This window comes from Ovis aries, chromosome 26, assembly GCF_016772045.2.
Source record: "Ovis aries strain OAR_USU_Benz2616 breed Rambouillet chromosome 26, ARS-UI_Ramb_v3.0, whole genome shotgun sequence".
Lineage (NCBI taxonomy): Eukaryota > Metazoa > Chordata > Mammalia > Artiodactyla > Bovidae > Ovis > Ovis aries.
The window spans coordinates 44790648-44804507 of record NC_056079.1 but is presented as its reverse complement, the minus strand read 5'-3'; the positions used below and the strand labels follow the sequence as shown (position 1 = coordinate 44804507).

The window sequence follows — 13860 nt, the reverse complement described above, 5'->3', positions numbered from 1 at the left end:
GGTCTCCTGCTGAGGTTCTTTATAGCCTGGTGGGTTAAAGCCATAGCGTGCACAGTTCGGAAGCGAATCTCTGTGAGGAAGAAAAACCGGGTGAGGAGGGTCTGGTCAGTATGAATAGATGAGGAAAAAGTGTAACTCCCTTGACCTCAAAAATAACTCCCTCACACATCCTACCAAATCAGACTCACACGGAATAATAGATTCTTCTGAAAGCTGCCAGGGAGGTTAAGCCTCCTACCACATGTACTATAAAGTGGACTGTTTTAATCAGCCACTTGACAACTTTTCCTTTAACACGTGGCTGAGAAGATGGACTGGTTAGTGGTCTTGTTTTGAAAGAAACTGGAGAAGGTGGAGAAAAGGGAAATTACAAAGCAAGAGGTATTTTGGAAAAGGTGCTGACCAGGAGGAGCGTGCTGAAGTGAGATGCTTGGGATAGCTGTACACAGGGTCCTGCTTCTTGGAAGCTGAGTGTCAGAGACAGGGAGAGGAGTGGAAGTGGCCATGCTTCCAGAGAGAGAAGGATGAAGTAGCCGAAACTAACACAGTGGTGGCAGGAATCCTTCTTACATCCTGCTGAGCAACACACAAGTCATGGCTGTGCAGTTGTCTGCCTTGATGAATTACTTGACTCGTTTCCTCCCAAAGAATAAACTGTCTTATGCATCAGTGATTATCTTAGAATAGAGTACCCCATGTTCGTGTTCAATAAACACTCAGCTACTTAAAGCTATAATGTTCTTGATGTCTTTACCATACCTACTGATGACTGTCCAGGACCTTACCACCTGGAACTTGATTTCTATCAAAGTTTGCAAAATCCTTGGCCAAAACTAACTTCAACTGAACTTTGAAAATAAAATAGACACATTCTAGAGCAACCAACCGAGTAATTCTGCTATGTGAACCATCAGGCTAAATGGCTCATTTATCTAAATGGCATTCAATCTCACATGGGCATTCAAGAGTTTTAAAACAGACCACAGTGATTTCTCCAAACCCTAAAAATCCCAGAAAACAGGGGCAGCAGGCAGGAAGCTTTCATCCTGGTCAAAATCCGTCTTGACTTCTGGGCATCACCGTGGCTGTGTGTCAATGGCACCTTCTTGTTCACTCAGGCAGGTGTGTCTGGGCCACTAGCCCATCATTTTAGGTATAAAACCAAGAGCTGGAGAGTAGTAAAGGTCAGAGCTCCAAACAAGGAAGAAAGAAGCCCAGAAGTGGGGCCAAAGAGGACAATGATGATAAGGAAACTGATCTTGCCAAGGGCGTTGTGGGGAGGGAGAGAATGGGAGAAGATCCTAGGAACTGAGGTCACAGCAGGGCACACATTTTTGCAGCTTTCCTGGTTATTTGTCATCCACTGCCAGATCTTCCCTGAGAAACTCCCAGGATAACTTCTTAGAGGAAATGTACTAATTTTTTTTTCTTTTGGTGGTGGTAGGGGGGCGAGAACAAAGTTTAAATCAGGTGGATAAACAGATTTATAGGCCGGTCTGATCCATCTCTTGGATAACTGTGATACTGAATGGTTTGCCTTGGAGATGAACAGAGATCATTCTGTTGTTTTTGAGATTGCATCTAAGTACTGCAGTTATCCAAGTCTATGGCCCCAACCAGTAACACTGAAGAAGCTGAAGTTGAATGGTTCTATGAAGACCTACAAGACCTTTTAGAACTAACACCCAAAAGAGATGTCCTTTTCATTATAGGGGACTGGAATGCAAAAGTAGGAAGTCAAGAAACACCTGGAGTAACAGGCAAATTTGGCCTTGGAATGCAGAATGAAGCAGGGCAAAGACTAATAGAGTTTTGCCAGGAAAATGCACTGGTCATAGCAAACACCCTCTTCCAACAACACAAGAGAAGACTACACATGGACATCACCAGATGGTCAGCAATGAAATCAGACTGATTATATTCTATGCAGCCAAAGATGGAGAAGCTCTATACAGTCAACAAAAAACAAGACCAGGAACTGACTTATGCTCAGATCATGAACTCCTTATTACCAAATTCAGACTTAAATTGAAGAAAGTAGGGAAAACCGCTAGACCTTTCAAGTATGATCTAAATCAAATCCCTTATGATTATACAGTGGAAGTGAGCAATAGATTTAAGGGCCTAGATCTGATGAAATATGGAATGAGGTTCGTGACATTGTACAGGAGACAGGGATCAAACCATCCCCAAGGAAAAGAAATGCAAAAAAGCAAAATGGCTGTCTGGGGAGGCCTTACAAATAGCTGTGAAAAGAAGAAAGGTGAAAAGCAAAGGAGAAAAGTAAAGATATAAGCATCTTAATGCAGAGTTCCAAAGAATAGCAAGAAGAGATAAGAAAGCCTTCTTCAGCAATCAATGCAAAGAAATAGAGGAAAACAACAGAATAGGAAAGACTAGAGATCTCTTCAAGAAAATTAGAGATACCAAGGGAACACTTCATGCAAAGATGGGCTCGATAAAGGACAGAAATGGTATGGACCTAACAAAAGCAGAAGATGTTAAGAAGAGGTGGCAAGAATACACAGAACTGTACAAAAAGATCTTCACAAACCAGATAATCATGATGATGTGATCACTAATCTAGAGCCAGGCATCTTAAAAAGTGAAATCAAGTGGGCCTTAGAAAGCATCACTACGAACAAAGCTAGTGGAGGTGATGGAATTCCAGTTGAGCTGTTTCAAATCCTGAAAGATGATGCTGAGAAAGTGCTGCACTCAATATGCCAGCAAATTTGGAAAACTCAGCAGTGGCCACAGGACTGGAAAAGGTCAGTTTTCATTCCAATTCCAAAGAAAGGCAATGCAAAAGAATGCTAAAACTACCACACAATTGCACTCATCTCACATGCAATAAAGTAATGCTCAAAATTCTCCAAGCCAGGCTTCAGCAGTACGTGAACCGCGAACTCCCTGATGTTCAAGCTGGTTTTAGAAAAGGCAGAGGAACCAGAGATCAAATTGCCAACATCTGCTGGATCATGGAGAAAGCAAGAGAGTTCCAGAAAAACATCTACTTCTGCTTTATTGACTATGCCAAAGCCTTTGACTGTGTGGCTCACAATAAACTGAGGAAAATTCTGAAAGAGATGGAAATACCAGACCACCTAACCTGCCTCTTGAGAAATCTGTGTGCAGGTCAGGAAGCAACAGTTAGAACTGGACATGGAACAACAGACTAGTTCCAAATAGGAAAAGGAGTATGTCAAGGCTGTATATTGTCACCCTGCTTATTTAGCTTATATGCAGAGTACATAATGAGAAATGCTGGACTGGAAGAAACACAAGCTGGAATCAAGATTGCCGGGAGAAATATCAATAACTTCAGATATGCAGATGACACCACCCTTATGTCAGAAAGTGAAGAGGAGCCAAAAAGCCTCTTGATGAAAGTGAAAGAGGTGAGTGAAAAAGCTGGCTTAAAGCTCAGCATTCAGAAAATGAAGATCATGGCATTTGGTCCCATCACTTCATGGGAAATAGATGGGAAACAGTGGAAACAGTGTCAGACTTTATTTTTTTGGGCTCCAAAATCACTGCAGATGGTGACTGCAGCCATGAAATTAAAAGATGCTTACTCCTTGGAAGAAAATTTATGACCAACCTAGATAGTATATTCAAAAGCAGAGACATTACTTTGCCAACAAAGGTCCATCTAGTCAAGACTACGGTTTTTCCTGTGGTCATGTATGGATGTGAGAGTTGGACTGTGAAGAAGGCTGAGCACCGAAGAATTGATGCTTTTGAACTGTGGTGTCGGAGAAGACTCTTGAGAGTCCCTTGGACTGCAAGGAGATCCAGCCAGTCCATTCTGAAGGAGATCAGCCCTGGGATTTCTTTGGAAGGAATGATGCTAAAGCTGAGACTCCAGTACTTTGGCCACCTCATGCGAAGAGTTGACTCATTGGAAAAGACTCTGATGCTGGGAGGGATTGGGGGCAGGAGGAGAAGGGGACGACCGAGGATGAGATGGCTGGATGGCATCACGGACTCAATGGACGTGTGTCTGAGTGAACTCCGGGAGATGGTGATGAACAGGGAGGCCTGGCGTGCTGTGATTCATGGGGTCGCAAAGAGTTGGACACGACTGAGCGACTGAACTGAACTGAACTGAACTGAACTGATCCATCTCAGCTGCCACTACCTGTATTCACATTCCCATCATCTCTCCTCTGCAAATTACAGTCATCCTGTGACTACTGTGGTGTTGGCGAAGATCCTTGAGAGTCCTTTGGGCTTCAAAGAGATGCAACCAGTCCACCCTAAAAGAAATCAGTCCTGAATATCCATTGGAAGGACTGATGCTGAAGCTGAAACTCTGATACTTTGGCCACCTAAAGCAAAGAACTGCCTCCTTGGAAAAGACCCTGATGCTGGGAAAGATTGAAGGCGGGAGGAGAAGGGGACGACAGAGGATGTGATGGTTGAATTACATCACTGCTTGCATGGACATGAGTCTGAGTAAACTCTGGGAGTTGGCGATGGACAGGGAGGCCTGGTGTGCTGCAGTCCGTGGGCTCACAAAGAATTGGACATGACTGAGCAATTGAACTGGAGAAGACGATGGCACCCCACTCCAGTACTCTTGCCTGGAATATCCCATGGATGGAGGAGCCTGGTTGCAGTCCATGGGGTCACGAAGAGTCGGACACAACTGAGTGACTTCACTTTGACTTTTCACTTTCATGCATTGGGGAAGGAAATGGCAACCCACTCCAATGTTCTTGCCTGGAGAATCCCAGGGGTGGGGGGAGCCTGGTGGGCTGCCGTCTGTGGGGTCCCACAGAGTCGGACACGACTGAAGTGACTTAGCAGAGCAATAGAACTGAACTGTTCCTACTGATATTGCTTGCATTGCTCTGCCTCTCCTGCCTCACCCCAAGCCTTCAAATCAGTCCTTACTCTGTTACAGGGAAATATTTTCCAAACTCAAGTATTACTTGACAGCCCTGCTTCAAAGCTTTCTGTGACTTTACAATTTCTGCGGAATAAACCTCAAAGTTTGTAGCTCGAAGAACCTTCATATTCTATTCCTTCCACCTTCTCTTTCATGACTTCCTTTCATTAATTCTAGCTTCGCACAGTTTTTACAATTTATATCTCCAGTCTTCACATTGTTTGACCTACCTGGGCCTGCCAGCAAGCGCTCAGCGTCTGTCCACCTGGCTTCCAAGGCTTTCAGGCCTCTCGCTCTAAGCATGCTGGCTACTCTGCGCGAATGGAAAACACATTTCCCTGCAGCCCTCACGCCCCAGGAGCTCAGCCTCCTCAGAACCAACCAGGTCGGCTTGTCCAGCAGGCCTGGCCACGTGGGACAGCAGATTCTGCTTCTCCCGTCCTCGAGGGAGGCAGCTCCACCTGTGAGGTGCCCTCCTCTCGGGCCGTCGGCTCCCCGCGGCGGTCTGAGCGCCGAGGAGAACGCGCCTCCGCGCGGCGCCCTGGTGCACGCAGCCCCTCCTGCCGCTTGTCCATCAGGGACCACGCGGCCGCCAGCACCCGCGGGGAGCGGCAGCAGCAGGCGACCGTCACTGCACGGGCAGCGTCGTGCTCATCAGCAGCGACAGGACGAGGAGGAGGAGCAGAAGCGCGCGCCCCACGTGAGGCCGCGCCACCCTCCTTCAGGCGCCCAGAGGAGCCGCGGCGGGGGCGCGTGCGTTTCCGGCCCGGAGGCCATCGTCAGTGCGCCTGCTCCCTTTCTCGTCGTCCAAAGTGGCGATCCTTCTCTCTCCTGGCCCCTGAATTCTGGCCTTGCCGGGCCCTGGAGCGCTAAAGTGATTTCAACGGAATGTCAAGCAGATGTGGGTTTACTTGGTGGCTCAGTGGGTTAAGAATCCGCCTGCAATGCAGGCAGGAGACGCCGGTTCATCCCTGGATAGGGAAGATCCTCTGGAGAAGGGATAGGCTAATCCACTCCAGTATTCTCCCATGGAGAAGTCCATGGACAGGGGAGCCCGGCGGGCTGCAGTCCATGGTGTCACGAAGAGTCGGACACCTGAGTGAGTAACACTTCATTTGACAAGCTGCTGCTCCGCTGTGTACAGGCAGAATCGAGTGTTTTCTCATCTTTGGAGGCGCCCTCCTCATTGCCCCACCTCCAAACTCCCAAAGATCAAATTGAGTGTATTCATGGATGTTGCCAGTTTTTCGGGCATACACATTTACGTAGTATACACCTACTGTAGGTGTGTACACTTATCTCCCGTCCTGGATTTTGACCTTCTTTAAGGTTGATACCTAATGTATTTATTTTTATAGATCTAGGATATGGCAGGTAATAAGTGCTTAACAGTTGTCTACTGGATGAATGAAGTTCTCATGCTTAAACCCCAGTATTTAATCAGTTACTCAATAAGTAAAACTGAAGACAGTTTATCAGGAGTCAGCTCAGTACTAGGCTAGGTCACCTATCAGGGTGGAAAGTGAACAGGCACTGGTTGGAGAGAAGGTTTCAGGCCAGTGCAGATGTCAGTTCATTTTGTAGGGAAGGTAAATTTAGACAAACAATAGCTGGTACAGAGGGTAGTTATTCCTGGACAGGGGAGATAAACAGGATATTTTGGGAAAACATTGTTAGGTTAAGTGATATGAATGGAAAATGTATCAGATGTGGACCTATTTTGGGATAGGAATGAAATGTACTGAAATAGCCAGAATTGGATGAACATGAATTGGTTGGTGGGAGAATTCATGTTGTGGTTGGTAGGGGACTGTTGTAGGTATGGTGATGGCAGGGGGTCTATGGCTCTGAGAGACTGTCAGCTGTATCAAGAAGGAGAGGGAGACGATGGTGGCGTCTGGGGGCATTTTGTGCAGAGAACAAAGGCTGCAATCATCTTTTTCACTGTGCCAAGACTCTCCTCCCTCAATCTGAGGGACCTTCCCACTCCACACAGCAAAGTCTCAGTGATGATGAGCAATAAAGGTTCATGAATTTTCTATTTATTGGTGCTGTAGCAGCTGCTACAGTCAGAGGCTCACAGCTTGGTATCTCAGCTGTATACAACTTTCTGACCCAGCGTGTGGCTCTTTTGAAAAATATTTCATAATGAAAATTTCTAAATAAACAAAAATAGGGAGATTGTACCCTTGTCCCTGTGACCTACTTTCAACAAAATCAATGTTTTGGGTCCTTTTGATGGATATAGTTTAGAGCAAATTCTAGACTCATAGTGCCTCGCGCATCTGTACATCAGGACATCAGTATGTATCTCTATCTGATAAGGATATTAAAAATAATATAATCACCAGGCCTTTATCACGTCCAGGGTTGCTTTTAATATGCTTAAGGGACTGCACCCTCCCTTCCACCTCATCTCACTCCTCTATCAGGGCTTACATACTGTTATTCCCAGTTGTGCCGGAAGCTGTTGTCTATCTGGGAGAAGGACCAGTCATTTTACCCGCTTTCCTGGTGCCAGCAGAGTCTTCTACTTGCAGAATACCATCTACGAAGAATGAAATTTCCTGTCCCATGCCTTTGTTCAGCTCACACCTGATATTTTAAAGAGACGAGAGATGTGTCCAGTCTGAAATGCATGTAGCATTATTTCTTTTTTAAATCTTAAATAATATTTTATTTTTAAATAAATTTATTTATTTTAATTGGAGGCTAATTACTTTACAATATTGTATTGCTTTTGCCATACATCAACATGAATCCGCCATTATATCAAGTCTCACCCCTCCCTATGGAGTGGCCTGTTATGCTTTTCAGTTTGCTGGGGAAATAAGCTCATTCATGCAAACACACTATGCATATAAAATAGATAACTAGTAAGGATTTGCTGTATAGCTCTGGGAACTCTACTCAGTATGCTGTAAAGCCCTATATTGGAAAAAAAATAATCTTAAAAAGTGGGTATATGTATATATGTAACTGATGATGTACACCTGAAATTAACATTATAAATAAGCTATATGACAATAAAAATTTTAAAAAATACTTTGTTGCTAAAAAATAATAACTATCCTCTGAAAAAAAGAAGCTCCTTCACCTAGTGACTTTCCAAGGTGGTTTGAGATGGCAGCGTTCGTGGCAACCATCTACCTAGTTCCTGTCCTTGTCCTTTGCTGCCAGAGAAGGTCAAAGCCATGTGTATGGAGTAAGATTCATCAACAGAGTGGATACAAGAAACTGTGGCCTTCAAGTATTTATGATCTACTTAGGAAGGTAAATTATTCATATATATAAAGATCTAACTATGAAACTCAGCAGTGGCCACAGGACTGGAAAAGTTCAGTTTTCATTCCAATCCCAAAGAAAGGCAATGCCAAAGCATGCTCAAACTACTGCACAGTTGCACTCATCTCACACACTAGTAAAGTAATGCTCAAAATTCTCCAAGCCAGGCTTCAACAATACATGGACCGTGAACTTCCTGATGTTCAAGCTGGTTTTAGAAAAGGCAGAGGAACCAGAGATCAAATGGCCAATATCCATTGGATCATTGAAAAAGCAAGAGAGTTCCAGAAAAACATCTACTTCTGCTTTATCGACTATGCCAAAGCCTTTGACTGTGTGGATCACAGTAAACTGTGGAAAATTCTGAAAGAGATGGGAATACCAGACCACCTAACCTGCCTCTTGAGAAATCTCTGTACAGGTCAGGAAGCAGCAGTTAGAACTGGACATGGAACAACAGACTGGTTCCAATAGGAAAAGGAGTATGTCAAGGCTGTATATTCTCACCCTGCTTATTTAACTTATATGCAGAGTACATCATGAGAAACACTGGGCTGAATGAAGCACAAGCTGGAATCGAGATTGCTGGGAGAAATATCAATAACTTCAGATATGCAGATGATACCACCCTTATAGCAGAAAGTGAAGAAGAACTAAAAAGCCTCTTGATGAAAGTGAAAGAGGAGAGTGAAAAAGTGGGCTTAAAGCTCAACATTCAGAAAAGAAAGATCATGGCAAATAGATGTGGAAACAGTGTCAGACTTTATTTTTGGCTCCAAAATCACTGCAGATGTTGACAGCAGCCATGAAATTAAAAGATGCTTGCTCCTTGGAAGGAAAGTTATGACCAACCTAGACAGCATATTAAAAAGCAAAGACATTACTTTGCCAACAAAGGTCTGCCTAGTTAAGGCTATGGTTTTTCCAGTAGTCATGTATGGATGTGAAAGTTGGACTATAAAGAAAGCTGAGCACCGAAGAATTGATGCTTTTGAACTGTGGTGTTGAAGAAGACTCTTGAGAGTCCTTTGGACAGCAAGGAGATCCAACCAGTCCATTCTAAAGGAGATCAGGTCTGAATGCTCATTGGAGGGACTGATGTTGAAGCTGAAGTTCCAATACTTTGGCCACCTGATGCAAAAAGCTGACTCATTTGGAAAGACCTTGATGCTGGGAAAGATTGAAGGCAGAAGGAGAAGGGGACGACAGAGGATGAGATGGTTGGATGGCATCACTGACTCAATGGACATGAGTTTGGGTAAACTCTAGGAGTCTGTGATAGACAGGGAGCCCTGGTGTGCTGCAGTCCATGGGGTCACAAAGAGTCAGACACGACTGAGCGACTGAACTGTACTGAACTGAAGTATCCATAAGGCATTGATTGGAGTTAAGGGTCCAAAGTTAGAGATGTTCATGCTGCAGGCATTAAGAAGAGTGAGGGGCTCTTCTAACTGGAAATTTTCCTAGGTTTTTGAAGGGAGTGACATTTCACATGGATGTTGACTGTTGGTCACAGTGATGGTTTGAGAGAAAGGAGGGGTGTTTGGGAGTATAGTGGTGGTAGGAGGAGAACAGGATGAGTGAAGGGTCAGCAGGTGAAAGAAGAGACCAGGCACTGGGGCGGGTGTGTGACCTGATGCTACAGCCTTTTATGATGGCCTACATGTCACCGCCTTCCTGCCTGGTGTAAGGTCAAGTGGACTAGACAGCTTCACAGGGTTACACGGCCTCATCTCAGGTGTCTGCTAGGGGGTCTCTCTCCTTTATTTATTTATTTATTTTGCCTTCTTTGATGCCCAGAAAGGCTATTCAGTACAGCAAAGATGGTCCACAAATGTTGGAGGGTCAATGTCTGTGGAAGCAGCCCACAGCTAAGGGAATATGAGGATCAGTATGAATGTTCCAGAACTGTCACAGGGACAATTCTGACATGCATTCTATGTGGTTTCTCAGGCAGCCTCCAGTGGGACTGAACCACAGTGACCCATGGTGGTAACCAGCTCTACCATGCCTCTCTGCATTGGTGTTCCCTCCTTCCACCACCCGCTTCATCTCCTCCCTGAGAATGGTCTCCACAATAAACTCCTTGCACCCAAAATCTTGTTGAAGACTCTGCTTTTGGAGAATTCCAAAATCATACAACCAGACTTGCAAAATGGATGAAGCCTTGTTACAGTTTCTTCCTAGTTAGAAAGAATTATCCTTCCTTTTCTATTTGCTTTTTGCTTGCTTTCTCCTCACTGCTATTTCAGAAAGTGGAACTGTATATCGTACGTTTAGATTACAATTACATGGAACTAGGCATGGCCTGTAGTCTGTAGTCCTCAAGGAGCTAAGTTTGAGGATTCTGTCCCAGTGTCTCTCCACCTGACTACAGGTATTCAGGGTATCTCAGATTTTCCTTTTTTTTCCCCAGGCCGTCCATCAGAAAATCTGTCAGCTCCACCTTCTCGATACATGCAGAAGCTGACTGTCCTCAGCACCTTCACTGTTACTGCTCTGGGTTAATCGTGGGCTCCTCACTCGGGTTGTTCCAAGACCACCTTACTCTCACGATTCTTCCCTTAGTTCTCTGCAATCTCTCCGCAGCAAAACAGCCAGTGATTCTACTAAAATACAGGCGAGATTATGTCTTTCCAGTCCTCAGCAGCCTTTTGTGGTTTCCCACCCTACTTTGAAGGAAAGCCATCATTGTTACAGTGACAGAGTAAAGCCAGGTTTTCCATGATCCTTCTATCTTTTTCTGTTTGTAACCCTTTTTCTTACTACTCACCCCCTTGCTTATTTGACTCCAACCTACTGGCCTCATTGCTGCCCCTTGGACAGGCCAGCATGAGCTCTCATGGAGAGCTTTGCCCCTGTAACCCACATGGTGCACTCCCCACCTCCTCGGCTATCTGTTCACCTGTTATTTTCTCATTAGTCCTTCCCTGTCTAAAATTGCACCCCCATCTGACACTTCCTTTCCCCCTCCCCTCCTTTGTTGTTCCTATTTGAACTTCTCTATACTTCTACTAAATATTTATTGTATTCATTTAAGACTTTCTAAACTTTTTTCCATTCTAGGAGGCAAGCCTCATGAAAGAAAGTGTTTTCCTTGGGTTTTGGGGTGAGGGTCTGCTTTGTTCCTTGTTTTCTTTCCAGCCCTAAGCAGTACACACACACACACACACACACACACACACACACACACACACACACACACACACACACACTCTGACGGATAGTGGATGAACAATGAATTCGCTGGTACTCACTCACTTTGCAGCACATACACTAAAACCGTAATGATACAGAGACGATTAGAAGCCCTTTGTCACTAGGGTGACATGCAAATTCATGAAAGAAGTTATATTCAAATTAAAAAATAAAAAATAAATGTACTGGCTATCTGATAAACATGTGGATAGTTAATAAATGTGCCCCCAAGTATTTAGTAAATGACAAAAATATGTGTGTAAATATGGATGTCTAACATAAACAAAAGTGGAAAAAGAGGTATATGACTTGATATAACCTCTCTGAGGTTTGTTTTTTTTTTAGCTGAAGATAGGGATCTTATTTTTCTATACCTAATTAATGGGAGCACATCAGATAATGTATTTTAAAATCTTAAGAAAGAAAAAAATCTAAGTGGACGGTAAGAATGACTGTTTATCAGAACTTGTGTCTTGATTTTTAGTTCAAGGTCTTGAGATTTATATCTTAAGCCACAAGAGGACTTTTTTAGAGGTTTTTAAAGTGATGTTTAAGATAATGAGATTCACTTCTTTTGCAATTCATTTTTCTGCAGAAAGCAGGTGGAAATGAATCCCTTGGCACCTCTAACTTATTGAAAGTGTGTTGTGGACTTTCTCAACTAGACCACGAGGACCATCAGAGCAGGTAGCAAGTTATCTTGCCACTTGCAACATTCCCAGTGACAGCACCTGGTGGAGAGTACACCCTCAGTGAGTCTGTGCTGAGTGAACAGATAGGCAATGTCAAGTTCTCCCTTCATTTAAGATGTCCCATTCTCGGAGATGTGAACTAACTAATGTATGATGGGTAAACAACAAGGTCCTACTGTGTAGCACAGGGAACTATACTTAGTATTCTCTGATAAGCCACAGTGGAAGACCTGAAAAAGAACACACACACATATATAAAACTGAATCACTTTGCTGTACACTAGAAATGTAACGTTGTAAATCAAGTATACATAGATCAAAACAATTAATAAGATGTCCCATTAGTGTGACTGAGATCTATGATCCTCTTCTTTGCCCCCAGCCAGAGGCCACAGGCGTTGACTTCATCTCATCCTCCTGACCCGCCTTCTCCCGGTCTTTGGTTTGGGCCAGTTTCTCCTTAGCATTTCCACTGAGCTGCTCCCACTCATCCTCAGCCCAGGCTGACCCAGCATCTGTTCTGTTCTTACCTGAATAGAGCACTGGGAGAGAAAGGCAGGAACTGTACTGTTTCCACTGTGTCACAGGCTTACCTTTAGGGAGAGAGCGTGTGGGTGCCAGGAGGCAGAGTGAGCTGAGCAGAGGTATTTGGGTTGTTTGTGGAAGTGGCTATTGCAAGGGGATGGACGCTGATATGGCACAGTGTTCTCCCACTTTAAGATCAGAGGGCATCATCTACCAGTATCAAAAACTGAGGTGCTCTTCCCATGGGAAACTTTTTGCTTTTCAGAGAAAAAATTGTTCTCATTTGTGGGTAGCATGGGTGGTAGAAATGCAGAATTAGTCCAGTCCTTAGTCCCATCTCTTAGTTCATATTTCTATTAGTTTATCTCTTTGTTTCAGTAATTGCGTCTAGCTTAGTTTCTTTTGTTTTCCTATCCTGTGATTGGAGCCTTTGTTAGTAAAATCAGCAGAAAGTTATCTAAGCAGGTCAGCATCTGCCAGTTCAGATCTCTTGGCTTTTTCTTCCCCCTGGAGGTATGAAGAGGAGTTGGTGAGTGTGGGAGAGGCTTCTCACCTATTAACAGTAGATTTTGGGGAAACATGTCATAACTTTGTTGTTTTATTTCATTTACACAGTTTTACAAATAAACTGTGGTTTCTAGTAGGCAGATGGAAAAAAGAAAATGGGACTTACTGCCTTGGTGCTATGCCTTTTTTTTTAGGACCTTAATCTTTACTCATTGTAGTTACTGTTTAATGACAACATAAGTAGATCAGTAGGGTATGCTGACTGCATGAGCAATAGACCTCAAACATGTGCTAGTTCAAACAGGAGCTTGTTCCTAGTTCATCTAATGGTCGAGGGACAGTTAATGGGTCAGCAGATTGTGCTTCTCCACTGTCACTTAGAGACTCAGGCTCAGAGAGGCTCTGTCTTATACAGGCTTCTAAGTCACCCGGGTTTTCCCTCTCATTTTTCGTTTTCAGTTGGTAGGAAAAAAGAACAATTTTTTTTCAGTCTTTTGATGTGGACCATTTAAAAAATCTGTTGAATTTGATACAATATTCCTTCTGTTTTATGTTTTGTTTTACTTGGCCGCCGGTTGTGTGGAGTCTTAGCTCCCTAACCAGGAATTGAACCCATGCTCCCTGCACTGGAAGGAGAAGTCCTAACCACTGGCCCGTCAGGGATGTCCCAAGAGCAAATCTTTATGTGCCAAGTTTAGAAGTGGTATACTCGGTGTCTTCGCATATTCCAGTGACAAGAATTCAGTTGCATGGTCA

At 44.0% G+C, this 13860-nt stretch overlaps 1 non-coding gene across 1 annotated transcript; it reads left to right on the top strand.

Moving 5' to 3' along the window:
• The first annotated feature begins 11431 nt into the window (after nucleotides 1-11431).
• On the top strand, nucleotides 11432-11541 carry LOC114111104 (U6 spliceosomal RNA). Its single transcript, XR_003587229.2, has one exon. It is a non-coding gene; the product is annotated as a U6 spliceosomal RNA (small nuclear RNA).
• Nucleotides 11542-13860: the final 2319 nt, after the last annotated feature.